At 43.6% G+C, this 19,253-nt stretch overlaps 1 long non-coding RNA gene across 1 annotated transcript; it reads left to right on the forward strand.

Annotated features, from left to right (window-relative positions):
* The first annotated feature begins 4,022 nt into the window (after positions 1–4,022).
* On the forward strand, positions 4,023–8,627 carry LOC107205117. Its single transcript, XR_001521850.3, has 3 exons — positions 4,023–7,241; positions 7,592–7,741; positions 7,836–8,627. It is a non-coding gene; the product is annotated as an uncharacterized LOC107205117 (long non-coding RNA).
* The last annotated feature ends 10,626 nt before the right edge of the window (positions 8,628–19,253 follow it).

Below are 19,253 nucleotides of genomic sequence, written 5' to 3' on the forward strand. Positions count from 1 at the left end.
GTTACAGGCACAATGATTTATACTGAGTTTTCAGTATCAGCCTCAGGAACACTTCATATGTCATGGAGCTATGGTCCCAGGTTTTCTGCAGACTCATATCTGCTTTGCTTACCTTAATTCCTCATTTTTGATATTCCCAATCACAGCACCTGCAACCCTGTCGGTGTTGTATGAAAGTAGAGTTTCCAGAGATTAAGAGTTCTCCTCCCTCAGGAGAAAGGCACAGCTACAGCAGATTGGCACATATGGGCTATTTCTAAAGTTGCTTCCAGTAATTTTGCAGCTGTTTACATGGCACCTTGGTTCAGTCCAGAAAGTACCAGTACTAATTCTAGTCCTTGGGAAAAAATAACAAAAGAGGTGATTTGCCAGCTCATGCTTTTTTCATCCTAAACCACCTGTTTAAATTCATAAGAGCACCAGCAAGCAGCTTTGTGAATTCAAGCTTTTCTACTGAAAGTCAAACAAAATTGTTAAAGGACTTAAAACCCCGAAATTTTGACTTTGCAGTCATTATTTTGACTGCCATTTTCCATATGCTTACCCTGTTGAGGGAGGATCTCTGTAAACTTCTGCACCTTGTGTAGAGAATAAGAAATTATTTTGGTGGAAGAGGTTACAAAGGTGCATGCAGGAGAAATTTGTTCTGAGGGTCTGGTCTGAATATCCTCCATTTAAAGGTTCTGGTTGATCTGTGTGACTGAGACTCAAAACATGCACTGGTGGCTTCTCATTTGTGCACTCAGAGGAGGTAGAACCAAGAGGACAGTATGGATGGTATGGCCAAGGGCAGAAAACAAGCAGGCAGGCTTCAGCTATTTATTTTCTAATGGTTTGTCTCTAGCTTGCATTTGAGCTAAGACTCTCACAGGAGTCTTCAGCCTGTTGCCAGTGAGGCAGATTTCCAATCCACTGTAGCTATCACATAAGAAAACAAAAACTTTAGGTTGAAAAGGAGCATGAGAAAGCAGTTCTGGGTCCTTGGGAGGTGTAAATGGCAGCTGATCTGAGAGGGACAGCAAGAACTCTCAGCACAGGCTTCTTCTACAAAGGCTCACAGATGGCCTTACCCTGAGCCACCCCTCCAGCCAGGGACAAGCACATACCCAGTGGGCTGTGGAGATGAGGAAGGTTAAATCCATCAGGTCTTTGTGGTGGCCACGTTCTCTTCTCAGCACGAAGGATCTGCTCAGTGCTGGGGCAAGCTCTGGCCGTGGGCAGATGTCCCACACCCAGGCAGCAGCAGCAGGGGAGGTGGCTGTGGTGGCAGTGGCTGCTTTTCTGCCAGCTGTATAACTTCTTCAGGTCTCTCATCAGCAAATCACCGTCAGTGCCAATGGATTTGCACATACACTCTTCCAGACATACATGAGCAGAGGTGAGCTGTGCCAGATCCAAGGGCCAGGAGGGACAGCAGTCATGAGACGCAAGCTCTGACTTCTCCATTTGTCTCAACTGCCTGCAGAGCATGGCATGGCAGCCAAAACCATCCAGGAAATGTGCTTTCACACACCAGCACAGGCATTCCTTCAGAAAACATATCTGCCTGATGCCTTTTGCTCCCCCAAAGAGCCTAGTCCCTTCCTGTGCCCTGCTTGTGCCCAGCTGCTCACCTTGAGTCAAAGCAGGGAGTGATTTAGTGATCCTGGGTGCAGGCTGGGGCAGATCCTCCTGTCCTTATTCACTGTGAATTGTGCTGTAGGCAGTTACAGTCCCACGGTAAAATCAGTGTGATAATGAACACTAATTAGTGGCAAGCCATAGTGGGAGAATCTGGCAAAACATCTGTCCTTGCCCCAGGAGTGGGAGTTCCTCAGGTCCCTGCCATTGTCACGCAGTTCGGGGGGCCCTCACCAGCCTGTGGAAAGCCAGATTTTGAATATTTACAAGCAGCATAAAAATTGGCCCCAAAAATCACTTTCTCATCAGTTTCACTAAGCCCTAATTATAATGTAAATTGCAAAATTGGAAGGAATTCAGAGACGAGCAACAAATACGACTAAGGGGATTGGAGGATTGATTTATGAGAAAAGATTAAAAGACCTAAGAATTATGCAGTTTGACTAAATGATGACCGTGGGCCTGATCTTGCAAACTTTTCCCAGAGATGGCTCTTCACATTAAAGAGCAAGCATGATTTAAAAATATCTACCATGTCCTCCAGTGAGAAGTTCTGCAAATCAGTATTCCAGCCTAAGACAGAGGGAGGCATTGGTTTTCATATTGCACCTAAGAAAGTAAAAAATTCTAGTACAAAGCTAAAGATTGTTTTCATTTTTAGGGGGTGCTATATGTGAAAGAAAAACCCTGGAATTTATTCACATCAGAAAGAAATGGGTGGTATGTAAATACTTGAGGCCTGAAAATGACCAGTGTCACAGGACTGATAGAAAAATGATGCTTTTCATGTGGTAGGCTGTTAAATGTCTTTATTTGTACCTTTCTGAACTGATGAATTGTACATTTGCATGAATTACACAGCTTTTAGTGCTTTTGAGGATCTGCTAAAGCCATAGAGAACATTATAGAGATGTCACAGGTCCAAGCATATGAAGCAATTCAAATGACAGAAGAAAGCAATAGGAAAATGAGAGATGCAACACCTCAAAAGGAGAGATGAAACACTAAGTCCTAAAAAGTCTTCTCGCCCCATGGCATGGCTGTGTTTAAAAAAAACAAGGTGCAGTAGTATATCACTTACCAAAGCATGGTTTCAGTACTGTTTTAATAATCATCACAAAATGAAATAAATAAGATTTTTCATGATTGGCAAGTTGGTCTTTCTAAAGAAGAAATTAGGTAGTATTTTCCTGAAAGTCAGATTGAAATATTTTACTTCGGAAAAGCAACTTTCTTTTTTGTTACATTTGGGAAACATCAGAATCTTCAACTTATTTTCAACAGGAATGGCTGGTATGGCCATAAAAAATGATAATTTTTCTTTTCTCAATTAAAAATGAATTGACTGTTTTATGAAGAAAAAATTAAATGTCAGGTAAATCAGAATTGAAACCAACATTGAATCAAAAAGTAATGAAATCAGAAGCAAACCAAACATTCATATGGATCAAAATGTAGTAAAAGAAGAAAAAAAAACAAACAAACAAAAAAACCTCAAACAAACCAGGAAAAACTTTCGTGGTTTGGCACAACCTAAGCAAAATTCCATTCATTTTTTACCTGTCTGTCCATCTCTAAGATCCATCACTCATCAGGCTCTTGCTTTGGGTAGCTAAAGGACATGGACATGGATTCAATGCATGACACTGGCTCTGCAAAATAGGGTGCATGTAAATAATGCCTCCAGTCTTGGCACAGCAACTGAAAATCCTCCCAGTGCTGGTCCCTAAACCAAACCTGGCCCAGAGAGATCTCTCTGAGTCCACACTGCAATGGAGAAAGCAAATTCCCAGCATCTCCAGGAACAACCAGAGCGATTCAACAGATTTGTATTTATATCAGCAAGCAGAGAAGAAGTAATGCCTATTTCAGAGGCCCTGGAGCAAAGAAAAAAGCCCACATTATCTTTCCCAAAAACCTCACAGCTGCTTATCTGAAGCAGCTCATGACAGTGAAAGAAGTGGATAAATGTGTCATGTAATGCTGCAATGAGATTTTTAAAGGCAGGCATGATTTCACTTAGGCAAGCAAGGGAAGGGTGAGTCAGCAGATGATTTCGTAAGAGAGATCCACAGCTGGCTCCAGCGTGGTGGCTCCAGCGTGGCGAGCAAGGCAGGCTGGCTCATGGGCTGGTGCCAGCTGTGACCCTGACCTGCTGACAGGTGACACAGTCACCAAGGTCAGCAGGGGCAGAAGCAACACCTGAGGGAAACTGCTGGGGCAGGGAAGGCAAATGCCATGGGAGAAAAACACCAAAAAGTCTTTGTAAGCCAGGGTGGGTCCACCATAGTCTTCATCTTCCCTCCCACGGCTGCTTCCTATTGCACCTCCCTGATTCCCACAAAAATTCCTCTTATGGAAGAGGAGGATGAAGAGGAAGAGGGAGAGAAAAGCTCTAGGAGGCCTGGGAGCTGATGCCCCCCTCCCAAACTCATCTTTCACACATGTCTGGGTCACCCTTCCCCCATGGGACACGGCTGATGACCTGCCAGCACTTTCCCACCACCCACAGTGCCAGGTTGGAGCCAGCTGCTCCAGAAGTGCCTGGGAGCCACGGCACAGCAGCCCTGTCCAACCCCAGGCAATGCTGACACAGCTCCTGCAGGATTCCCACCCAGGAAACCACTTGCAGGGAATGATGCTATGATATCTGCAGAGCAGGTGAGATCTGCAGCACCCAAATGAGGGGCAGGTGGGTGTCCTTCCCCCCTCTCCGAAGCTGGGGACATCAGGGCCACCTCCCTCTGTCCCTGTGCTGCAGGAGGAAGCAGGAACAGCCAGAAGGGGCCATCAGGGTCTCTTGTCACAGACACAGCACAGCCTCTATTCCATGGAGGTGGTGATGGAAGGAGGAGCTGAGAGGCACAAACTCCACAGAACATAGAATTCTACCTGTGGTCTGTAGACCAAAGTTCCACCCAGGCTTTTTTTCCTGCTCACCATCCCTTATTCACGTGCCACAAATTATCCTACACAAGTGTGTCCTGCCTCACATCCAGCAAACACCAGCAACACCTCAGCCAGCCCCAGGGTACTCATGAGGTAACACCAAAACACCCCCAGGGAGAGAAAAGGAAATAGTGAATAGGGGATGGTGAGCAAGATAAAAAACTGGATGGAGCTTCAAAAAACTGTGGATTTATTCACAAAATTGGGGGGGCTCATCAACCCCAATTTTTATAATTTTGCCACACTCTGATAGCTTTTCATGACTTAGTCTGATATTGCTGTTCTACTTGATATTTCCTCCGGTTATTCCTGCACAGGTTCACACTCACCATTGCATTTCTTTCTCTTTATATTTTTTTTCCCCTTGCAAGAAACTCAATCAGCCTCCCTGAAAAACTCTGCAGTTCAAGAGTGCCATCTTGAGGCTTCCTATGTATAAGGACTATGTGCTGATTGAACCTCGAGTATTCAGGGAGTTATTTACATTTAAAATATCATTTTTAAAAGGCATGAGCTTGTGTACAGAGAGGCAGTTCATTTCTGCTGTGCATTACCTGGAGTTAAGGGATCCAGCCAACAGAAATGTCACCCACAGTCAAGATTTTCAAAAGCAAACAACACTAGTGAGTGCTCTGCTTTGGGATATACTATTTGAAATGCCTCAGGAGATACCTGGTGTTCAGACTGTGCTCAGTTCCAGCCTTCTGAAAAATCAATGAACTTGCAAAGTGTTTTAAGCCAGGTACTGAAAATGAATAATTATTATTTTAATTTTTTTTTGGTAAGATGCATGTTTGTATGTTTAATTTAAGTTAAAGGCAAATTCAAAGGGAAAATAAGACAATGGCTTTCAAAACTATTTTAAGTCTACATGGGGAGAATATTGCCTTAGATATTCCCATGCTTTAAAATAAAGGAGAAACCTTCATGCTTTGGAGTATAAGCTATGGGGTTATTACGAAATCTTTCTCCTTCTACAGCATAGCCCAGACACCAGTAATTTATCCCTGCAGGAGAGCAAACGGGTAGATTGTTACAACAAATCATGCACAGGTTGAGAATTTACCGTGCAAAGTGAGATGTTGCTTTTCATTCTTCCTGCTGTAGCTGCCAGGTGGGGCTTGGGAAAAGGATGTGTGCCAGCACGTTCACAATGAAGTGCCCTGAGGATGGGGCGCCACAGGAAACCAGAGACCCTCCAAAATATGCATTGTTAACACCACAAATAACCCCATGTTTCCTTGTGATATTTCTCATTTGGAAGCCGAGCAGAAATGCAAACCTTTCTGAAAGGATTGGCCATGATGTACATCCCCCAGTTATCAGCGCTATCAAAGTTGCACAAGTATGTTCTTTTTTGGTGTTTTTATAAGAATTTTAGATTGCATTAGATGGGAAGTCATAAAACTGTGAATTTGACTGAAGTCCAGATGAAAAGCAATCTACCTCCAGCTACAGGAAGGAGTCCTGTTTGTTTTCCAGCAGCAGCAGACTGCAGCAGAAGGTAATTTTATCCTCAGCATTTAGTACAGCTACGGCACATCTCACAAAAGAAATCCAGAATCGGCTCTGATCATCCTTAAACTAGCAGGATCTGAGTCATATCCCGGTCTGGAAGGAGGAGTGGGTAAGAAACTAATTTCCCTTTCACAGCAAAGAAAACCACAAATTCAAATTTTTTTTTTTTTCTTGCTCAGAAGTCCAAAATACCTTGCCAATAGTCAGTGAAGATGTGTCAGATCTTCTGAATGGGATGGGAGCACCTTGGGACAGCCCATGGACTGTGTGTCCCACACAAATCTCCTTGTGCTGCTGGCCAGGGCAGTGCTGGGATGACTTGGGCTGAAAGAGAGGATTTTTTAGCAGTCCAACAGAGCCTAAATAGGACAGGCACAGTCGAGGGGTCAGAGCAAATGAGGTCTATCTCCACAAAGAAAGGCCATTTTGGAGATCTAGGTTATGTTAAACCTATTCACAGAGAATAAATGCCTGATTCTGGGTGTAGGCTGTGTTATTAATTGAGGACTAACACGCTGCTGAGCATGAATGGCGCGGCAGAGTCTGTCTCTGTGTGAGTGAGAGATCGCTGAGACTGAGCTGGGAGCTGGTTCACTTGGAAACTATGGCTTGGGAATGAGCCAGGTGTCTATTTTGGGTCTCTCCATAGGCTGGAATTGCCTGCAGTCAAGCTGGACTCCTTTCTAGGACAAGTTAAAATGTTGTTCTCTGTCTTCTAAAGGAGCAAAGAGCAGGAATACTCCAATAACTAAAAAGATTTCAATTTAGTTGGCTCTTAGCTCTAGGGTTGTTCAAATAATTTTAAGCCTGCTACTGTAATTTTTATTATAAATTCCCAGTGACAATTGGGAAGCTAATAGAAAGGTCCAAGAAGATTTACACAAAAGTTAATTCCACAGTCTAATCAACGACTGAAAGGTTTTGAATGTGGAAGTTTTGACAATTATTTAGCCAAATGTTACATTTACATTTGCCAATGAGGGATGAAATTTGACTACATGTTAATATCCTTTTGAATGTTCCATAAGATTTGCATTAATCAAGGTATTACTAAGTTGTCTTCAAAGTTTTTTGTTTTGCAGTGACTGCAGTGCATCATAACATATCTTACGTGGGTTGTAAAAGGATGACATTGTGTCCTGTCATATCTTCAGGTTGTATTCTAAGCAAGTATTTTTGCCTGTGTTAGCATGAAATCTAAATGAAAGAAAATTGTAATTTTGGAGCCTTTTTCCTGTTTTCTTCTGTAACTTCTTAAGATACTTTAGGTACTTGACATTCATATGCATGCCTTTCCACAAACTTAATATATATATTATAAAACAAAAGTGATCAGCACTACCTTCTAAAATGTTTCATACAATTAAAACTTAAAAGGCTTTTTCTATCAAAGTTAATAAACTTTATTCTCTGAAGAGATACATGGATAAAATAAAAAGAATACTTTCTTTACAACCACTGGCCAAAGACTAACTACTGACAGCGTTTGGGGTTATTTTCCCAGGATATGTTCAAAAATGGGACTGAATGACACACATCAGGAGAAAATCATTTCACTGGAAGGAGAAGAACAGCTTGTCTGTCTTGAGTTAAGCCATCACTGCAGTGATTTGGAATGGTAAATGCAGGAACATTCCGTGGATATAGCTGTGAGGTAAGAAAACCATTAGCGGTTTCAGAAGATATTTCTGCCAGGGACATGCAGATCATATTTTTTTTTTTTTTTCTATTCCTGCATGTGTAAGAAGCATTTCCAGGAGAACTTAAATAGCATCACTTGCTTGAGAGCAAAGTGTTGGAGCTCGTGCAATGAGAACAGAAGATGGAAATTACCAATAGAAAAGAAAACTGTTGTTTCAAACACTCCCTCCATGCATTGGGAAACACAAAGCGCTCCACCAGTGCTGCCATCAGCAAATGCCAACTGCACATTGTGAAATGCTGGGTACAGCTCTGTGATAAGCTTATGCACATATTTCTCTGCTTTAAGCAAAGAAACTTTAGGAATGGGACCTAAAAGAAGGATTGTCCTTGAATGAACTCTGAAAAAAATGAAACCATATAGGATCTGTATGTAATCCTCTTACCTTTATGCATTTTTTTGGATCCAGTTGTAAAGTGAGGTGCCAAGTTCACCTGCCTGAAGGTCTAGAGCTAGAGGAAGCTGGAGAGGAATGTAAGCAAAGAGACCTAACCAACCTCCTGAGCAAATAAATGAGAAAATCGTTACAAAGAGAGGGTGTGAGTGTGTGTGCACATGCAAAGTTTCACCATGTGAAAGATGGCATTTATAAATACATATATTCTACATTGAGGCTGACTGAACAATTGTTCTGTAGTCAACCCCAAAATTACACACATGGGAATTTGCATGTGTGTGTAATCTGTGAATTCCTCGTGGTGTGAGGAGGCACCGTGGGTGTTATGTTCACCTACACCAGTCATCAGCCAAGCCAGCCGTGATACAAAGCCAACAATATCAGTTCAACCTAGACTGAAATTTAAAAAAGCTAATTGTAAAGCTGTCCATATTAAAAATAAATAAAATAAAAAATAAATGTGTGGCTCTGTGTGCAACATCAGCTGTCTTGAGGGGATCCAGTGTTTCTGAGTAAAAACACCAGTGCTGGAGCTCTCCAAGCTCACCCCTTGCAGCAAGGCTGGTGCCTTCACCAGCTGGGCTCTGCACAAATTCACGTCACAACTGTGGATGTGATGATGGGGACAACAGCCACGGACTAGGGAACAGAAAGGGAAAAAAAACAACTGTACAGAAAGCTGTGCATGCCTTTTTCCTTTGCTAATTTTCAATCTTACCCTAGGGGAAGATGTTCATTTTGCCTTTTAAAAAGCTGAAGATCCAGATGGGAGCAAGGCTGTAAGCAAGACGGCTGTGGCTGCTGACATTCCTAAAGCAGATCCACTTATTCAGAAACAGTTTTGACAGTGTTAAAACGAGGGGAGGCAGAGGAAGTTTGCTGAACACTTCTTCCATCACTGTGGCCATCAGTGGGGTTGATAGCAGCTGTAGGAAATCAGTGCAGAAAAAAGCAGCTGCAAACATAGGCACAGCCTCAAGCTATCAAAGTGACTTCTGAGTATTATTTTTTTTCTCTGGAAAGGACTGCCCAGTCTCCCAGGAAACCAAGTTTGGCTACATCCTCTTCTTGCCTTTCATGTAATGTGTCAATAACTATTTATAATTGTTTCTTCCTTCACATACAGTTAGAATACACATTAACTCCGGGCAGCAGCTTTTTCTTTTTAAAGTCGGTGGAAACACAGGTTTCAATTTCCTCCCTGTTTCTGATTTATGATTAATACACATCTCCTTTGCAATGGCTCATATGCTGTCACTTTTGAACAGAAAAGCACTAGGGAACTTCCAACTTTGAAATTAATTACAGGAATAAAGGCTTCTCTGCCTATTTTCTAATTATCCCTTTCTTTGTTAATGCCAAATAATGCCTTTAGCATCTTCCTGGAAAAAGTGTCATTGATCGCACTCTGTGATTATAGTGCTTTTATCTCCCATCTGTGCTGTGAAAGCTACAGGCCTTCCATTTCCAAAGCAAAAACCTCCATGATTAAAGTCATTAGTACAAACAATAAAATAAAATAAAGAAATCTGTCCAGGTACATAATGCAAGTCATACACAAGGCAGCCTTATCTGGTCATGGATGAAGGAGGAGAAAAAAACCTACATGAGCCGGTGATTGAAGGACAAATTAGACTTTAAACTAACTTGAGAAATTTTGCAGACACTGAGAAAACTCTCAAGCATTAAGAGTCCCTTGGTGAAATGGCTGGACAAAGGTCATGTCCCAGCCAACACTGAGCCCTGGAGCAAAGCAGTTGTGCTGCTTCACTGCTCACGTTTGCTCTCTGCTAACCCTATGTCTCAGTTGCAGAAGGGGCTCCCACAGGCCAAGGTGTCATGCCCATCCACTCTGGCCTGCCCCAAAAAGTTGGGAGAGCAAGGAGGATCCTGGAGATGGAGCTGGAATTGAGATGGATGATGACCTGAGACCAGAGCCAGAAGCAAGGACGTCTTGCCAAGCTCAGGGATCAGGACAGGAGCACCCTGGGGTGTCAGAGATGGCAGCAGCCCCACAATCAGTCTATCCTGCTGCCCAGCACAGGGAACCAGCAGGGATGGAGTAATTGAGGTTATAGAAGTTATTCAGTCAACATCCAGCTTTGCCAGGTGTCTCTTGGAGATTTTCATGTACAGTGACTTCTGACCAGAGCCCAGAGAAGGGAGTGTGACATCCCTCCATACCCATGGCAAGCACCTGGTGGCTGCTGCTGCTCCACTTCCCCATGAGAAATTCCCCCCTGATGGGAGCAGCCTGTGCTCTGGGAGCAGTCGCTTCGCAGGAAGAGCAGAGGACAGCCTGTGCTTGCTTGGAACGCCTCCGCCCCTCCTGCCACACCTTGTTCTGTGCCCACCTGCCACAGCCTCCTGGGGACACCAGGGCTGGGCCAGCAGCAGGGCTGGGTGGGCTGGAAGAGCTGGATTTCCAGGACAGAGCTGTTGGCACACTCCGGGGATCTGCCAACATTACAAAACTCACAGAAAAGCGCACGTGTGTCATTCCTTTGCCGCATGCACCTCATGTCAGACCTTGTTCTCTTTTTGCTTTATCTCGGTTTTGGCTCCACAGCCTGCTGCTCTCTAGCTTGTTCTCATGATCCTTTGAGTTGTGCCACGGTGCTTTGAGCTGCTTGCAGAGGAGTTGGCAGACAGCTCCTGTTTTCCCTCGCGGCGTGATTTAACCGCGGCGAGCCGGAGGGGATGACGTGTGTGCAGGTTAGTGACCTGGGGGCCTGCAAGCCTGGAGGATGATGAACTGTTGTGTAATGGAGAGTCCAAAAAGTACACTGAGAGCTGAATTACAAACACCTGGGGAGCAGTGGTGCTCTCAGCTCCACCTCCCACATCCCACCTTGAAATGTGTGAGTTGGCTTTCCAGTTCCCTGACATTTTTCTTTTTATTTTGCCATTACAGAAAAGGCTGAAGCTTTTCCAGGGGAAGTATTAGTGAAATGTCATGGAGGATCATAGGTAACACAGCTCTGGGTTCCCCACCCCAAAACAGATCTCAACAGCTCAAAAACAGCTTCAAAGAAATCACATCATAGCAGCAATGGCAGCAATAAATGTCTGATAGATCAATCCGAGAAAGTTCCTTGAATTTTAAGACAATGTGTGCTGTCAAAAAAGAGAAGAAAAAAACCTCCCATGAGTTTTAAGTGTTCGTTATGCAAAAAAAAAGTCTATCTTTTTTGGCAATTTCTTGAAGGGCTTGATGTTTCTTGGGTTTTCTTCAAAGAAGATCCTCAGAAACCAGTCAGAAAATGAGCACATTCCTTGTAATACCTAAAATTAACAACTGTGAGGCCCCAGTCTAGACCTGATTCACTTCTTTAAAATTAGGTTGGCCTGCACTTTCCATTTATTTACTCACCCAGCAGCCCAAGGGAATACTCTTCGTGTGTGAAGCAAAGCACGTGCCCTTGCAAGAGCAGATTTTATGTCCCTAAAAGCAAAAATGTAATGCTGTAAATGAAGGAATGCCTCATTAGAATTGCATTTACTTTGCCACAAATGCCAGCCAAGAATTTTTTTTTTAAAACATATACCCACACTTATGGCTTCCAGATATATTCCTCTACCAAAAAAGGGGCCACAAGTGGCCTGTGATATGATCCCTTGTCTAAGGGTGCCTTTGCAGCTCATTAAAGAGATGCCTGAGGAGTAAGTAAGCAAAGGGGCTGTGGGGAAAGAGAGAGGTGGAGGGTAGCTGGGAACGATCCCAATTCAAGAGCAATTCCAAGAACAATGGGGCCCAGGATGGGAGTCTCATCTCTGTCTTCACACAACTTCCCACGAAGAAACACTCTTCCCCACAGACAGTTCCATCACAGCAACAGCTACGGATCAAAAGCCAGCCTTGAAGTAGCTTTCCATTAAAGTTTGTTTTAATAAAATGAGCTCTGGATGAAATTTCAGTTCTTGAAATTACAGCCCATTTCTTTTTTCTGGTTGGGTTCAGTTCTGCTTTCCCATCCACATTTTGCTGTAAGCAAGGTTATGGCCAACTTCTTTTATCTCAATGAAATTTTGCTTTCGTGGATTAGGAAGAAAAGAAAGTGGGGTGTTTGTTGTAAAACACTGTCAGGAATTCCCCCAGCTAACGATCTTTTGCTTCTCTCTCCATTGGTTGAAACAGAAAGTTTTGCTTTTGGAATTGGAATCGTTTGCATATTGCAGCTGGGAAAAGCACATCTCTGTCTGAACTCTGGGAGGCAAAGGCAGCCTAAGGAGGCACGTGCATTGCAAAGAGATGTTAGCTTGGGCTCCCACAGACTGCTGTGACTGCCCATGCCAAGAGGAAAAAGTATTTTATTTACAAGGTGCAGGAAAGTTGCAGAATGTTTCTGAAGATTGGTGGCTGCCCTGTGAATTCACTCTCCACAGGGTTCAACAAACAGTCAGCTGCTCAAAGAGCCTCTGAAAGTTTTCATTGAATTGCTGGCTGCCTCCCCTCACCAGCTATCTTCCTGACTGAGGTTAAATAAGGACAAGCCTTTAAAACTCTACTATCTTAAAACAAGTTACCTTATTTTTTGCTGATTTGGCATCTATTTCCATGGAAACAGGAGCAAGAACTAGAAGCCAGCAGCTGAAGTTGGCTACACCACTGCTCTTGGCTTGTTCTGCTTCCATTTCCATGGAAACTGATGCAAAATCACTGCAAACAAGGCAAAGTTTTCTTTTTTTTTTTAATTAACCCTTTCTTGATTCTCCACTTCCATATTAATTTGTCACCGGAAACGCAGACACAAAGTCACTGGAAATGCGAGGAGGAGCAGCACGACGCCTTCACGAGCCTGTGCAGCTGTTTGTGTGTGAGGATGTGTGTGCACTTCATTTCCTGACATGAATCTTCAGAGTTATCTCCAATCTACTTTGAGGATGCTAAAGAAGAAGAAGTGTGTGGTGTAAGGGAGGGTAACATGCATGATTGTACCCCGTGGAGGTTACAGGCAGAAATAATAAAGTGGCAATGGAGGGAAGAAGTTTGATGAAAAGAAATGGCACTTCTTGCCTCTGGCTTTCTTCTTGTTCTAGAGTTTTCTAGAGTATTTTTCCTCTGAAGATAAGTATGGTCTTCTTTTTGGCTAAAAAACCTCAGATTTTGGCATACCTCTTTCTTTTTTCTTTCCTTTTTTCCCCCCTCTGATCCTGCAGTGTGCTAGAGCACATAGAGCACATGCCACAGGCTCTCAGGGGTGCTGGGTAATACATGAAATTTAATGTGTAGCCAAAGCATTTTGGACTGTGTTACAGAGTTTGGGCAGGCTGGAGTTGACCATGGAACATGAGATATGCAGGTTTTCTTTGAGTTAATGGCTGAACCTCATCTGAGATTAACTCATGTTTAAGGAATTGATCCACTTACCCTGCTTCATTAGCAGGGATTTTGGTGCCTATCCTAAAAAATCTTGATCCAGACATGCAAAGCCCAATGTAATAAAGCATTGAATCATCTACCTGAGTCCCCCAAAAGCCAAAACAAATGTAATTTATGGCTATGCCCTGCTGTTTCACACTGCTGGAGCAATGCTTACATGTAGAAAAAGTTTTCAGGTTAGTAAAGTTGCTTAGAGCTGGTGAGTTTTTGAGGACTCTCCTGCAATTCATTGTTATTTCTTCTAAAATGCAAGGAGGAGGCCAGTGGGAGAAAATGGCTAAAGAGAATGGAGGTGGCCTAGGTCACACATCTAGTTACCAAAATATTAAAACACCATATTGATAGCCAGAAGAGAATAGAAGCCAAGGTTTTAAGAGAGGTGAAAAAAAAATGATACAAAGAAAATAAATGCTTTCCATGTCTTGATTCATTTTTTCTTCCAATTAATACACCTGCCAGTTTTAAAGAACATTTTCATGTTTGCACTGGACACAGGAGAACATGGTCTGTAGCAGCTCTGATCCCACCTGAACAAGAATCAATGCCTGAATATCAAAAATTGTTTATGAATATGGAAAGTTGTCACCTGCAAATGTCAGCTGCATTCTTACAAAACCATTCAAGACTATAGGGCACATATTCCCTTTGGTGTGTGGGAAAAACAAAGGTCACTGCCTAAAGTGCACTTTTACAGTTAAAATTCATACTGAAATTCCCCAGTCCTAGCACTGGGCATCAGTCAAAACCACTCCCAAGGTTACTCAAAGCACTCTCCACATCTTTCTCCCAAACTACACCTCCTTCCATCCAGACAGCTGGGATGATACAGCTGATTAAAAGAAAGATTCCAGTCTTTGGAATCATGGACATGGACAGAATACAAATGGGGCCAAACAATGGGTATCTAGAAAGAAAATGGTTTGACAAATTTATGGTTTAGCAGTCTGCCACTGGATCAAAAATCTGTTGTATTTTATTCTTTCAGGACATATTTTTTTTAAATATTTTTCCTTTACCAAGTAACTAATTCAGAAGGAATCTTTTCATACCCATATTTTAAAAGTGTTTCACTTTGGTCTTGGAAAGCAGCTCTGGTTCTGGTTTTAACAGCTCTGGTTCATTGGCCTACTATTCCAAAAGGGTCTCCCTGCCATGCCATTTTTATTTTAGAAGACCATGTTTTGTCCTGCTTCTGCCTTGCAGAGGAACAACACCAAGAAATCTGCATTATTTTTAATCCTTTCAGCTGCTGGGATGCCGAACCACCAGCACATATCCAAGAAAAATATTGTGGGTAGGTCTTTCCCCTATGAAAAATTGTATGATGTGAAAATATTTCTGGTTTTTTTATAGGAAGAGATTTCTATTTATTTATTTATTTAGCCTAGGAAATGATGCTTTTCTTCTTTACCAGTGGTCAAGGAGCCCATGCAGTCACCACCAAGGACAGCTGCTCCTTGAGGAGGAGCCTTGCTCCCAGCTCCTCCTCTCCTCTTTGCCTCATGCTTTGTGCAGGCAGTGACCAGCACACCCCGTTCTGATGTGCAGCCAGTTTTCTTTCCACTACCATTTTCCCTGAGGCTCGAGATTCCTGCATCTCATTTTCTGTCCGTGGACACTGATGCACCAAAATCCAGGATCCTCTTCCACAGTTTTTGCTGCTTGGCATGGTCTCCCATAAATGCTGCAAACACCAGAGCAGCTGATAGCATTCAGTGGCCTTTTGTACTGACATTTCAGCCTCTCACAAACTAGAACTGGCCTTATCTGCTGGCTGCAGTGCCTGAGGCTTTTCTTCTCATTGGCTTTTTCTTCCAGCTGCCTACCAGTATATAGAGATTTCCCAAAGAACAACAGGTTCTTCTGCAGCAGAAGAATGGAGTCAGGGAAAATCCAAAAATACTGCAGATAAAGAACAATACCTATTTTTATATATTATTAATACACTAGCTTATTGATGCTTCAGATTAATTACGTCCAACATTATCAAACAATAGGAATTATTCCCCGGTGAGGGGGGAAAAAAAAAGTCAAATTTGTATTCCTCTTTTAGTATTTTTATTGATTCAAAATGTAGAAAAATCCATGCGCACACAGCATCAAATGTTCTCAAAGAGAATTGAAGTGCAAACATTTTCTGCCAGCTCAGCTGTGGTGTTTCACACCATCCACACCTCAGTAGCCCCTTTTTCTCTCTGCATCTGTAGTCTGGCCAGTGGGGTTCGTTTGCCTGAGTTTTTTTTTCTCCTCCTCTTCCTTTCTCTTTCATCTTTCAGCAAAAGAAAAAGGGAAAGAAACAGGGTGGGGAGAACAAGACTCTTAAACAGAAGTTGTCCATTAAAAATCCAACTGGAACAAAATTTTTCTGTTGCAGATCTCTCCAAAACAGATGTTTCTTTCATAATCATGCAATTGGGAGGAAAACAGAGAAAAAGGAAGTGATTGCATCCTCCCAAGTGCTGTGAGTTTTGCAGCATTCAGAGTCACATTTTTCATTTTGAAAGAATTGAAAATGTGTCAAGCCACTCTAGTTATTAATCCACACATCCAGCTTGAACTGGGATTGAAGTGATAAGCAGTTTGATACCAAGTCTGTACTAATTATTTGGAAATAGTTTAATGATTATCTTGGATGTGATTAATGAAAAATTCTATTAAGAATAATCATGGTTGCACCACACCCTGAGCTGATTTCCACCCTGTCCTGCAAAGCCGCTCTGTGTGGCAGTCAAGGCCTTATCCAGGCCCTGCAGGCAGCATGACCCAGGCAGGAATTACTGAGGGCCTCAGGAAGAGCAGGAGCCTCTCCTCTTCCAGCAAAACTTTGATTTTTCCTGTCTATTGTTTCCTTTCTGTGCGTGGCAGTGAGATGCAGCCCTCCTGCAACCCGCCCAGCAATACCCTGTTGCTCAGCAACCCCATCCTTGCTGAGCAGGCTCTTTTGCAAACCTGGGCTGAAGAGGAAGATGAGATGATGTAACACCCAAAAGCTGCTGTTTAGGTTGGCCAAGCAGCAAAATCCCCATGAGCAGGTGCAGGTCAGTAACAGCAAAGACCCTGGTGGCAATGTCAGCTGAGGAGCAGCAGCACTGCGCTTTCTGCTCCTCTGCGTCTGGCATGTTTTGAAACACTTTTTGGTGATTATCCCAAACTATTTAATTAGTTTTAACTAATGTAAAAGGTCTACTGCTCTGCAAAGTCACTTCCAAAGTGTCCCAGCTGGATCCCGACCATGGAACTGGCACATATTTTGCTTTGAGTGAGCCAGCCAGCAGCACCCCTGAGATGGGGAGAGGGAGGCTGCCCGGAAGGCCCTGCTGACATGAAACCCACCCTGGGGGCAGCTGGCATTGATCAGGGAAGGTGGGCAATAGCCTGGGGTGGAAAGAGGCAGTGGGGAACAGCTGGATTGCATTAATGGATTGGGTGGAAAGCAGGAGGTGGGTTAAGTAAAAGGTGTATTTCATCCCTTAAATACTTGGGAAAAAGCAGCTTGTGTTCTGCTCATCTCCTCCAGAGCCAGCAGCAAGGGAGGGCAGGCTCTCTCCCACCTCCAAGAGCAGTTGGAGAGCACAGCCATCCCCACCCAAACCTGCAGGGACTGGGTGGTTTTGGGACCCAGGAGCTCTGCTGCCCACATGGGTATGACCAGAAGTGGGGCTGTACTTTCAGGTGTGTTTCTACACCCCTCATGGCATGTGGGGAAAGGAGGGATCAGGGAACAAAGGCTAGATAAAAACTTTTACCTCTGTTGGTAGAAACCACTCCAAAAGGTTTTCTGCAACGGGCCTGACTTCAATAGGGCAGTACATTCATATTGATCCTTTTTAGAAATTTTTAGAAATTTTAACTTTTAGAATACTAACGAGGCTTTTTTGATAGGGCCATGTTCTCACACAGTTAATGGTGTTGCAGAGGAATCTCTTGTTGCAAGTTTTGTGGAGGTCCCATTGGGTTGTTAGGGCCAGCCCTTCATTCCAGCAGACACCACAGTAATCCATTCCCTGAAAATCCCACATCCTGGCCCAAGGAGCAGATCTTCATGGTTTCTGCAGACCTGGCTGTTTGCCACCTGACCACAATAGCTCTGTGCCATGTCACACAAGGAAAGAAATACAAATACAGGTTTGACATTACCTGCTGAACAACCTCAGTAAAAGAGAGGCTGCTTTCAGAAGCTCAGCTCCTCTCACAACACTTACCAAGCTGTGGTTTCCCACCTGCCTCTCTGGCTAGTTCAGATATACATCTACTCATTTTTAAGTTTGGTTTTTCGGTGCAGTGAGAATGAATGTTTCCTACACACATCATCTGTGCTCAGGGACTGCCCAGCCTGAGCAGAAATGTTTGAGAGAAGGAGGGAGCTCAGACCCTGGGGGTAAATGCAAATGCCAGCAGCAAGCTTGAGGTGGACATGATGGACCAGTTCCCATTCTTTGAATAAAAAGTTGCTTTTATAACGCTTCAAGTTAGTGCAGGTGTGATGCACTGTACAAAAGCGTGCTTACACCTGCTGTTCCTAGGGAGACATAAACATTGCTTCACATGTGCCTGAACTACACAAAAGTGCAAGAAAATAACACAGACACCGAGGCATCATTAATAGCACAGAAACCCTGCTGCCCATGCACTGGGTTCTGTGGCAGACCCTGGGGTTTGCCATGAGAAAGGCTCAATTACCACCCTCAGGGGCTGAAGCCTTCCCCTTCCTGGGGCAGCAGGAGCCTGGGTGCATCTGCTCTTAAAATTGCAACAGAGGATTGAAGGAAGTCAATTGAATTAGTAAAGAAACTGAATGATACATGGTTTATATATTACAAAATGAATATAAAGATGGGTTGCTGGTGTGTAATTTTGGTACCATCCAGGGAAGAGCTGGGCAAGGAGCAATGTGGGCATGGCCAAATTTGCAGAGCTACTGGCAGGAAACAGTAAGCAAGGGCTGATTCCTGCAGAGGGGAGAGGAGCAATGTACCAACAATAGAAAAGGCCAGGGATAAACTTCTGGAAGTGGGACACAGCTAATATTTGTTTAGCTCTGGCTCTGGCTCTTTCCACCAATATATTCCAAAGAGCTTTATATTGGGGTATTAGGCCAAATGCATGAAGGCTGAATGCAGAGTTGTGTGCTGGTGTATTAGCACTGCCCAGCCCCTCTGCTTTGCAGCTTCTGCAGGGTTCATTATATCCCCCTTTCTTCTCAGCAGGGCTCTTTATCCTCCTCTGTCAGTGCTGTACCCTCTAGACAAACCCTAAATGTCACCATCTCCAATTTGTGCATAGGGATGCACCAGGAGGCGAAACAAACTCCCACAGGGTGTGGAGCCAATGAGAGACCCCAGATCTCCCAAGTGCACAACTAATGAGTATCTGTGCTTTAAATAGTTGCCTTGCACTGTTAGGATCACCCAGCAGCCCCTTCAGAGAGTGAGGCGTGGTCACAGAGCCCAACACACACCTTGTGTCTCTCACATCCCTTAGTCCCATCAGGTTAAATGCCAGAGAAGATAATAAAGGACGGCTACAGTGCACCTTTTCTTACATTAGAAACGTTCTAGGAAATGGCTTGGCCACTTGGTGCAAGTAGTGCAGCTGGGGGAATAAGAAGTCTCCAAAGCCTCGGTCTGCTCCTCACTGGTGAGATACAGCCCAGGAGAGTCTCCTGTGTCAATGAAAACACAGCA

This window comes from Parus major, chromosome 1 (assembly GCF_001522545.3).
Source record: "Parus major isolate Abel chromosome 1, Parus_major1.1, whole genome shotgun sequence".
Classification (NCBI taxonomy): Eukaryota; Metazoa; Chordata; class Aves; order Passeriformes; family Paridae; genus Parus; species Parus major.